Consider the following 11212-nt stretch of genomic DNA (forward strand, 5'->3'; position numbering starts at 1 on the left):
CTTATCGTCACAATTTCATCAGATATATAACAAAAATTGGTTCAACACCTCAACTCTATGTCATGGGGTGCACGTTTAATGGTGGGTCATATTTGCCTATTATAGTGGGATTGCATATCATGCCAGACTTTTATTTTATGTTGCGTTTACTCTTAATAATCAGCTCATTAATTTTTTTTTTTGTAGCATGTAACATTGTAGATATTAAATTAAAAAGAGTTTATTTCGGTTTGGTCCCAAATTTGTGACCAATTCGTCGTCTTGTCCTCTATAAGTGTCAACATTTCGTTTTGGCTCAGAAAGATAATTTCTTTTTGTTATTTTTCTGGAAATATTCTTGGGAGACAAAATATAATTAATTCCAAAAAATATTAAAATGTTAAAGGCCACATCGTCTCCTCTTATTCCTTCCACTTCATCTAATCTCTCCACCACCTCATCGCTCCTCTCTCCATCTCACCTTCATACACCACCAGAAGGTCGTTTGAAGAAAAAAGAAGAAGAAAAACACAGAGAAAGAAATAAGTATTTTTTTTTTTTGGATTTGAAGGTTGCGGCCGGAAGTTACTACTCGACGACCTTCTACAGGAGTAGAAAAGTGACGTGGACTCGTGGAGAGATGAGATGAATTAGAGGAGAATATGTGTCTTTTAACATTAAAAACAAAAATTAGAATTAGTTCTAGTTTGGCCCTCATGGATATCCCGGATGAAATTTTTTCAAAACGAACTACCAGATGATTTTAGGACCAAAACGATCACTTGGTCACCATTAGGCGCCAAACAGAATGAACCCAAAATAAAGTTAAAAAATTAAGCAGATATAATATGAGGAAATATAATGTACTTATAAGAAAATGATAAATAAACAACTTAAAGAGATCTGTATGCTGCTATATATAAAGCATTCTCTTAATATAATTCTCACAAATAAGATCAATAATCGGAGCATAATCACACAAACAATGGCTAAAAATTCCATAAGTTTGTTATTCACCGCCTTGTTCTCTATCTTGATCTTGATATATGCTCCAAGTAAGTGTAATATGTCTATTCACAAAAATTATTTCTCATTGGTTAATATCAAAAAGTTGCATCAGAATGAAACTTCATTTTTGTGTTTGTTAGATTTCTTGGCAATTTTATGAGTTTCCTACTTTTGGAATAGATGAATGACCTATTTGAAAAGATTAGCATTTTCAAAATATAACCAATGATACTATTGATCAGATTCCTTTTTAATTTCAAAAAGTTCTTCCTATTAGATCAACCATTTCAATAAATCTATGTACTATATACTAAAGGGCCAATGGACTTGCATATATATTGAAGTGGTTATAAATTGTAAAACTGTTAGATCTTTCAACTAATGATATGAAAAAAAAAAAAATCTAATGGTAACATACAAAATAAAAAGATTTTGACATATTTTTTTTTTTGCATAGAATGACATTATTATTTAAGTACATTATATGTGCTCGATTTTTTTTTTTGTGTCATTTTTGTATGTAATTTCGCCTCACCTGAGTCTAAACTATAAATCTGCTCAGATTGTACTAATTATTTTCAATGCAGTGATGGCATTGGGCGATTCTCGCCTGATAGATCGTGATCTACCACAACCAAGTGATCCACCATTACCACGTGATCTCCTAGGTCATCAATTTCCTAAATATGGTTTATCTGTTACTATTGGTGCTGAACAGGGTCTACGTGGTATTGGTCTACTTGGTGAAAATATGCTTGGTGGTGGTAAGGGTGGTGGTGGTGAGGGTCTACTTGGTGGTAATCATGGATAATGACGGGGAGACTGGAGTTGGACCTAATTCAGCTGGTGGACACTGATGAATTAGATCTGGTTAGTGTGTGAAATGCTAATGACGCTGCAAAATGGATTTAGTATTAAGAAAAATATGTAGTATCATCATGGGTATGTAACCTACCCTATATTGATACTATAAGGTTGTAATCTTAATTTGCTTGAATTATCCTGGTACTTTCTTTCTCTTTTTTTATCAATAAATTTGTTTCTTTCGATCCTTACATTTTAGTCGTTGATTTCAATTTTTGTTATAATATTATTTGTTTCAAATGCAAATAAAGTTACTAACCGTAACAGATAAAATCTATAAAAAACACTACAACGAATTTAAGGCATAACTCTCGAGCTATTTTTCTTTCCAAACTGTGAAAGCGGAAAATTTTATTACCATCTAATGTAAGTGAATTTTTAGTGTGTGGGAGTTAATTAGTGTAGTAATGTTTTGGGTTATTTCTCAAATGGTCCCCAACTTTGTGACCAACTTCCTGCCTAGCCTCCTAAATTAGCAAAAATACCCATATGACCTCCTTTTTGAGTTTCCGTTATAACACCGTTAACCATTCAACATTTCTCTCTCCTCCATCTCATCTTCTAGCCAACTCATCATCTTCTCCGGCGAAGGTCACCGGCCGACCAATTTTCCGGCCGGCGACTTTCAAACTTAAAAAAAAAAGAATTTTTCTCTTCTTCTTTCTCTCTCTTCCCCTCTCTTCTCACTCTCTCTCTATAAACGGCCGGCGAAGGGGAATAGAAAAGATCTTATACACTCAAGAACACACATACAAGCATCCATGGGAAAGAGTAACCTCAGCTTCATGGCGCAAATTCACAGATCCAGAAAACAAACGAACCCTATCTCACATCCTTGAAATTGATACCCTAAACCGAAAACTTGATCCCCAAACTGGAAAACTCTATACAACCAGAGCCCTAACTGTTCACGCACCAGGACCTTGGTTTCTCCATAGAATCATCGGTCAAGATATTTGTCACTGTGTAGAATCAACAGTCGTCGATGCTCGATCACGAACTATGCAATTAACTACTCGCAACGTAAGTCTCCGGTATTCATTGAAGTTAAAGAGAAGAGTTGGTTTGAACCTCATCCTGAAAACCCTAAAAATTGGACAGTGACTAAACAACAAAAAAGTATTAAGATTAAGCCCCTTTCAGCTTTGGCTTCAATGGCTGAAAAAGTTGAGCAAAAATGTGCTGAGAAGTTTTTGGGTAATAGTGCTAAAGGAAGAGATGTCATGGAAAGAATATGTAAGTATCTTGAATCTGAATCAAGTGGAATTTCTATATAAACTTCCAATTTTTGGCTTAATTTGGGAAATTAGGGTTTTCATTTATCTGTTATTACTTAAAGGTTTGATCTTGAAATCCCTTTTCTGGGTTTTAGTACATTTTGATGTAATAATGTGTAATTGACATAACCCCTCTTAATTCTGAAGGGATCACTTTTGTTCTTCATGAGTAATTTACCCGATCTGATTATTGGATTGGCTGATCGATTAGGCAGCTGAATTGAATGTTTTTACTTCTACGTGCATTTTAACTAATTGGATTGGGGGTTTGAATGAGTTTATATCTATGTTAACTAAAACAATGAACAGAGAGAGGAAGAGAGTGAGAAGAGAGGGGAAGAGAGAAAGAAAAGAGGGGAAGAGAGAGAAAGAAGAAGAGGAAGAGAGAGAAAAAGGAGAGAGAGAGAGGAAGAAGAAAGAGAAAACAGGAGAGAGAGGAAGAAAAAGAGTAAAAATATATATATATTTTTTAGGTCGCCGACCGAGAAAAAGAAGAGTAAAAATCTATATATATATATTTTTTAGGACACCGGCCGGGAAATTAGTCGGCCGACGACCTTCGCCGGAAAAGTTGATGAGTTGTCTAGAAGATGAGGTAGCAGAGAGAGGTTATGAGATGGAGGAGAGAGAAATGTTGACTGACTAACGGTGTCATAACGGAAACTCAAAAAGGGGGCTATATGGGTATTTTTGCTAATCTAGGGGGCTAGACAGGAAGCTGGTCACAAAGTTGGGGGCAATTTGAAAAATAACCCTAATATTTTATGTGTGTCGTCGTATAACGGAAAAAGGGGGACCATACTTTTCAAAGTGAAAGTGGTGTGGGTCGCTACCAACCGTTGGATTCATGAAATTAGTGTGAATCTAAACTGGGACTTACATTTTCGCCCATTTCGAATTTATTTTGGCTAGGGGTGCCAATGAGTCGGTTTCGGTTCAGGTATCTCACTACCCAGAATCGGAATCTATAAAAAGTTACAGTTCCAGTTTCTAGTGGTTCCGGGTTCCGTTCCATAATTTAAGGATATAGAACCGGAATTTATAAAAAAATGCGGGTACCCGTCGGTTCTCAAAAATTTATCAGTTCTTTTTAGGACTTCTTACTTAATCGTTTTTAACATTAATTAGGAAGGTTGTACTTCATTCAAAAACTCTAATATTTTTGGTAGAATCTATTAAATAAAAAAAAATACATGAATGAGTTATTAAAATTTACGACAAATTTGAATATTCTATATTTTAAATTGCTATAAAACTTGTCACTAAATATAGTTTGATTGTCGATTAAGAATGTTATGTTAGGTGAGAAACTCAATATGACATGATTAGAACATAATTAGCATAAAATAAGTAGATAGGACCTTAACATTTGTGAAAAAATCGACTAATTACGCATTAAATTAGGGTATCGGGTACCCATCAGATATACCCAATAAGTATTGTAATCTTATCGGATCTGATCGGGTAATACCTGTCGGGTATTAAATTCTTGTCGGGTATGCAAATGAGAATCCAGAACCGGCATAAACACTTTTGGTTTCGGTTCGATTCTAGGTAAATGGATACCCATTGCCACCCCTAATTTTGGGGGTCCTAGAACCATCCCCTCTTTTTTTTTTATAAATATGGGAACATCCAAATGTGCCAAGCATAATTCTTCTAAGCGCCTACAAAAGTTATGCTAACACTCCCATTGTAATTCGATAGTCTTCTGTTCGATTTCGGACCGCGAGCTTTTCTATCTTTGAAAAAAGTGATTTGCATTATGCGTCTTAAATGAAATGAGTAAAGAATCAACCGTATATGAGATCTAATAGTATATATGGTAGAAAGAAATATGTAAACCTTTCTAGTTTCTACCATACTGTCTATAACCTTTAGTAAGGGCGGAACTAAAGATCGCGAAGACTAAAAGATCGGTGAAAACCGAACCATAAAAAATCGGACCAAAAAACCCATCTTTAGAACGGTCAATCTTTTTTTGATTCAATTAGTCTTTAGGTCTGGTTCTGTCCTTTTCCTAACAAGTTCGTGGGTCACGAACCGGGTTAAATAAATTTGGCCAAAATTCCCTAAAAAGTTTGGGTTTTAGTTAAAATGACTAACCAATTTTTTCTAGTCTTCAGCTCCCTGAGTATTTTTTTTATTTGCAACACCTTGCGACAACTTTAGAGCGCCTGCGCCTTACAATAATTTTGCAACATCTTGCAACACCTTTACATTAAAAATATTGTGTTTTAACCAAACAAAAATACAAATATTTGAGTTTTTAACAAAAAAATACAAATTTTGGGATTTTATTAAAAAAGATATTACTTGTCTTTTTATCTAATATTTTTTAAATGACCAATTTCCTCTGTATATTATTCGTACAGTTAATGACAAAATATTAATGGATAAGTGAAGTCATTCCAATTGAAGTTTTTTTCCTGGAAACTAGGCCAAAGACCCAATTTTAAACTTATTTTAGTTAAAAGGACAAGTTATATATTTCTTTTTGTTATAAACCCAAATGTTTTATTTTGTTTAGTTAAAAACTTAACTTGCAAGGTGTTGCGAGGCATTGCAAAGGTGTCGCAAAAGTGTTATAAGGTGTTACAAGGTGCTCCAAAGCTGTTGCAAAGAAGTTGTAAAGTTGTCGCAAGGCGTTTCAAAGCTGTCGCAATGTGTTGGAAATTAAAAAGTACTCAAAGTTGTTGCAAAAGTGTTGTAAGGTGTTGCGAGGCGTTGTAAAAGTGTTGTAAGGTTTTACAATGTGCTCTAAAGTTGTCGCAAAGAAGTTGTAAAGTTGTTGGAAGGCGTCGCGAAGCTATCGCAATGTGTTGAAAATTAAAAAGTAATGAGAAAGTTGAAGACTAAAAAAAAAAATTGACTGGTCCTTTGTAAAAATAAATGTTTTGGAGAGTTCTGACCAATTTTTTTTTTTTTGGTTAATTAATCAAGTTACACATTATTCTTTTATTGAAATCTATTGTTTTTTTTTTCTCATTGGTATTTCGATACACTATTGAATGAAGGAAAGATGAGCACATGATTAATGTCATTATTAGATAATATTCATTTGATCTCTTGCCTTGCGTACAATGTTAGCCACAAAATAATCTTTTGATTGTCAGTATTTGGTTAAGTAAAACTAAAATTAAGCTTAAACCGAGAAATAGAATCGAAAGACCGGTTCATAAACAGGTGGTCAAATCCCTTTTCCCTATTCCCAAACGTGAAAGCCTCCATTCCCCATTCCCAAACGTGAAAGCCAAATGGCCAAACCCAGCTGAACCGACTTTTTCAAGTTCTCCATTGAAGGCTACCATTGATTTTCCCACTCCACTAACACAACACTAATCATCACTAAGAGGTAATTTTTGTTCTCTTTCTCTAATACTATTGTACTAATCTTAGTAATCACTATTATATAATATGATTGTTAAACTATTGTTATAATTTGGTTTCTTCAATATCTAGGTTTTGGGTGCCCTCTTTCACTCTCTCTAGTCTCTAATCTTACTAAATATCAAATATGTGTAACTAATGTGTTGTTTATAGTCTTTAAATTATTAGATGTTTCAATTATCACTAGTTAATTTAATATTTGACAAAACCTAGTTAACTATTGTTCCTACTAAGCTATTATTTTTGTTATTGTCATGTGATATAGTTTTTCTAATTGTCTTTTGAAGATTTAGCTATGCTTCCAAATAGAGTACGAAAGTATGTATCCGGATCCGAAAAAAGAAAAAAGAAGAGAAGAGAAGAAGAACTAATTCAATCCCAAGTTAGTGTCCTTGATCGATTTATTAGACACAGTAGAGACGTAAACATTGAAAGTGCGGGAGACGTTACAACAAATGATAATAACTTGAATGGGGACATTGTAGATGATATTGAGAGAGAGAATACAAGTCAAGAAGATCTCATTAATGAAGAACTCATCAATGAATAACACGGACCTAAAAATATCTTTGATCTGGGGCCTCATTTTCGTATCTCGCTTCGAACCCCCAAAAAGTCAGGACCGGCCCTGCATTTGTGCCTTCGCTATCTCGGTTTCTTTCTCTTCTGATCTTTGGCGGTGGAAACGTGGACTAGGGAAGGGGTGCCTCTGTACTGGATTTTGAGGCGGGCCTTTTATACGGGTTTTAGAAGCAGGTGTGGAGCTAGGGTAAGAAATTTTCTGCTGGAGTCCAAACTCGTATCTAGAGACGGACTGGAGAGACACTACCCATTTGGTGATCCGGGCGGGCTTGTTTATTCCGTCGAACCCGGGCGTTCTCGGACGGGTTTCAGACTTGGGGGTTAAATTCCAAGTCTTACATGTGGGGCATTACGATACACGTTCTATGTTGGATCATATTTGCCTACTTTAGCGGGATTGAATACCATCACAAACTTCTATTTTATGTTTCGTTTACTCTTAATAATTAGCTCATTAATTAGTCAAGTAAGCTTTGCACGTTACATTGTAAATATTACAGTATATTTAAAACGGCTAATTTTGTTTTGGCCCTAAATTTGTGGCAAACGTGACGTCTTGGTCCCCATTAGTGTTCAACCGTTCATTTCGGCCTATAAAGGCTACATCTTTAATACGAGTAATTATTTCTAGAAATACTCTTCGAGGCCAAAAGATAATTAGTTCCTAGAAATTTTTTAAAATACCAAAGGGCTCGTCATCTCTACCTATCTCCTCCACTTCATTCCGTCTCTCCACCATTTCATGGCTCTTTCTCCCCTCCTCACCTTTCTACTCCGGCCGAAGGTCGTCCGAAGAAAAAGAAGAAATTTTTTGTATAGTTGATGGTTGTTGACGGGAAGTTACTTGGCGACCTTCTGTCAGGTAGAAAGGTGAGGTTGATAGTTGAGATGAAGTAGATGAGAGAAGATGATGTGGCCCTTAATATATCAAATTTTTGTGTTTCATTCTAGTTTGTCCCCCAACGATATTCTAGAAAAAGTTGAAATTCTTTTTTATCTTAAAAGTCAAAACGAAGTGTTGGACAATTTAGGATCAAAAAGGCGAGTTAGTCACAAATTAAGATGCCAAACGGAATTAATCCAACCGAAAATTGGAAAGTTAACTAGATCTATTACCAGGATATATAATATCTGTAGACGGTGAGAAGTCTACGGGTCGGAAGTCAGAAGGTCGGTAGCTGAAACGTCTTCTGGAATTCCAAACGTCGAGTTCTTGATTGATGGGCACCAGCAACGTGTGAAAGAAACCTGCAAAAGAAGATGAACAGACACAAACAAACCCGTGAAGGCTTGGGGGGACACCGGGATGGTGCCTGCCAAGGGCCCTCCGACGGTCAAGTCAGCAAAGTATTACAATGGATAATAAACGAAAAGCCGAGGGTATAACCGTTGATGTATTATCGGAGAGTGGCTAGGCTCGTAGAATGACCGGAGTTCGAATCTACGGGAGTGAAATGATCAGAAGTACGAGAGTAGATGTTACCAGTAGCGTCGAGCAAGAAGAAGGTTGTGATCTCCTCGAAGACGTCTGGAAGCGTCGAGCAGGAAGCGTCGAGCCGGAATCGTCGAGCAGGAAGCGTCGAGCAAAGATAAGCTTTAACACCTTTGAGGCGTCTAGTAGTGTCCACGACCAGAACCAGGTGAACTTGTATGTAAACGTCTCGAGAATAATCGAAGGACAGAGGGCGAGTGGAGGAGAAGAAGTAGTATGGGTTGCTTTGCTCTGTATTCGATGATCTGAGAAATGAAAGTGCTCCTCTTTATATAGGCTTGAGGAGTGATCCGTTGGGAGGAGTAAAGGCTGACCGTTACGGAGTAAATGCACGTCAAGATACCTGGGATATGGTGACGTGTACGCTGGCTGTACATGCACAACGGTTGTGCATGTTCTCTGGCAACTACTCTGATTGTGCATGCGCATGGTCTCACATTTATGTGAGATGTTACCATGTTATGCATGTCATTGATGGGGGATAATTGTCTCTGAGGTTACGTTGACCAAGTCAGATATCTTTGTCATTATGGATATATTTGACATGTGGAGTATCTCTTCATTAAATAATCTCTTACACGTGGTACGTGGAGATATAGACGTGTCGAGCGCCAGACGTGTGGAGATTCGGGCGTGTGGGGCTTTGTGCACGTGGGAACTCTTTGCACGTGATTGGGCCTTGACACGAGTTTTAGGGTCTAGTTGACGAGTACCCATTAAGAGACTTTTGGGCTGGGCCCGAACAAGGACAAGCGAGCTGGGTTGGGCTTGACGTCCCGATGGGCATTTTATCGTCGAGGGCCCAGGTGTAGTTTTTGGTCAACACAATATCTATATAATAAAATAAGATGTTGAGTTCTGACGGACAAACCAAAGACAAACAAAAAGACAAACTAAAGATAAGTCTAGCCGTCCGTTATCCCATGATAAATCTTGACCCTCCATCGAAATGATTCTCCATTGTCACATTTCAGTTACAAATCTCATTAGTAGCAACAACTTTTACTCCACCATTATTTTTTACACCATAAATGGAGAAAATAATTAATCATATTTCTTCAGTTACAAATCTCATTAGTAACAACAACTTTTACTCCACCATTATTTTTTACACCATAAATGGAGAGAATAATTAATGTCATGATTTACTCCTATTTCAATTGAAAAACAATCACAACAAATGGTCTACCATCAAGCTAAATTATGTTTCAATTTTCTTTCAATTGTAGATTTACACATATCATCACAAAGTCCAAATTGATTTCTGTTATCAAACTCTACAGGTAATATCTAGCTCATTCTCTAATTGTGCTATGTTACTTTTGTTTTCGAATGCTATAGGTAACATCCTGGTTCCATCTCTAACCTAATATATTTTTCATAATTCAAGGTTTTGTGTTTTCTTTCTTCAGTTAGTTATTCAATACACCTCAATGCGTACCTATGGCTATAATAGGGTCAACCAGAGTAACCAAGGTGTTTACTTGGAATACATTTATGCTTAAAGGAAGAGATGTCTCATTTACATCCGAATTCGATTTTCCAAGAGAGTTTGAAGTATTTGGGTAAGTTAAAATTGAGGAAATTTAATATTTTGTCTGAATGTAAAGGTGAGACTCCTAATTAACATCTCATATTAAGAACACGTATTTTTAATTTTTCAGTTTTGGCTCATTACTTCTACTATACAATTTTCATTATATTATGCTTATGACTAATACACATAGAGATGTGGTTCAATCTTACAATGTATCTTATCATAAGAGTCTTGCTATAATCTTGAAAAAGTAAATATGGTTTATTTTCTTTTGATTTTTCCTACTATTTTTTTCTCCATGTCAGATACCAGATCCTCTTAACTTATTATGTATATGTTTCTCTATAGTGACATAACTTAGTAATTAGAAGATACATTTGGATATTGAGAAATGATAATACATCAATTTATTTTTCAGTACGATTAACTTTCTATTATCCAAACGTAAAAAGTTTTTATGCCTAACATTTTTTTTAATCCCGGACATAAGTTTATTACCTTTCTTTCTTCTTTGTTACGCCATCAACCCATAATTTTATCTCATCTTTTTATTTTTGTTCTTTCAACTCACCACCTGCTTACTTACATAAGTTGCACAAAAAAAGTGTTAGTGCCGGAGACACGGGTTATACCTAGTAATTATAATAAAATGATATATAAACAACTTAAAAAGACCCATATGTTGCTATAAATAAAACATTATCTTAATATTAATCCTCACAAATCAGATTAGTAATCGGAGCATAATCACGCCAACAATGGCTAAAAATTCCATAAGTTTGTTATTCACCGCCTTGTTCACTATTTTGATCTTCATATATGTTCCAAGTAAGTATTGTTATATTGTATGTCTAATTTCTATTTTCACTATCCTTATCTTTTGTATCAATCTTTTATGAAATTAGAAGTTTTGGAAGAGATGAATGACCTGTGTGAAAAGTTTAGCATTTTCAAAATATAACCGATATTGCTATTAATTATCAGACCTGTTTTGAATTGAAAAAGTTCTTACTGTTAGATCGACCATTTCAATAAATTAATGTACTGTACAAAAGGGCCAATGGACATTTTTTTTTTGGTCAT

General features: G+C 35.5%; 1 long non-coding RNA gene and 1 pseudogene across 1 annotated transcript; both read left to right on the top strand.

Moving 5' to 3' along the window:
* Positions 1–924: 924 nt before the first annotated feature.
* LOC147550876 (uncharacterized) lies at positions 925–2042 on the top strand. The gene is made up of 2 exons (XR_015238423.1): positions 925–1034; positions 1575–2042. It is a non-coding gene; the product is annotated as an uncharacterized LOC147550876 (long non-coding RNA).
* Positions 2043–2535: 493 nt separating this feature from the next.
* Positions 2536–3277, top strand: LOC147550877 (uncharacterized; annotated as a pseudogene).
* The last annotated feature ends 7935 nt before the right edge of the window (positions 3278–11212 follow it).

The sequence above is a fragment of the Eschscholzia californica genome, unplaced genomic scaffold (genome assembly GCF_041429995.1).
Source record: "Eschscholzia californica isolate CP2 unplaced genomic scaffold, dmEscCali1.0.p SCAF_3, whole genome shotgun sequence".
Lineage (NCBI taxonomy): Eukaryota > Viridiplantae > Streptophyta > Magnoliopsida > Ranunculales > Papaveraceae > Eschscholzia > Eschscholzia californica.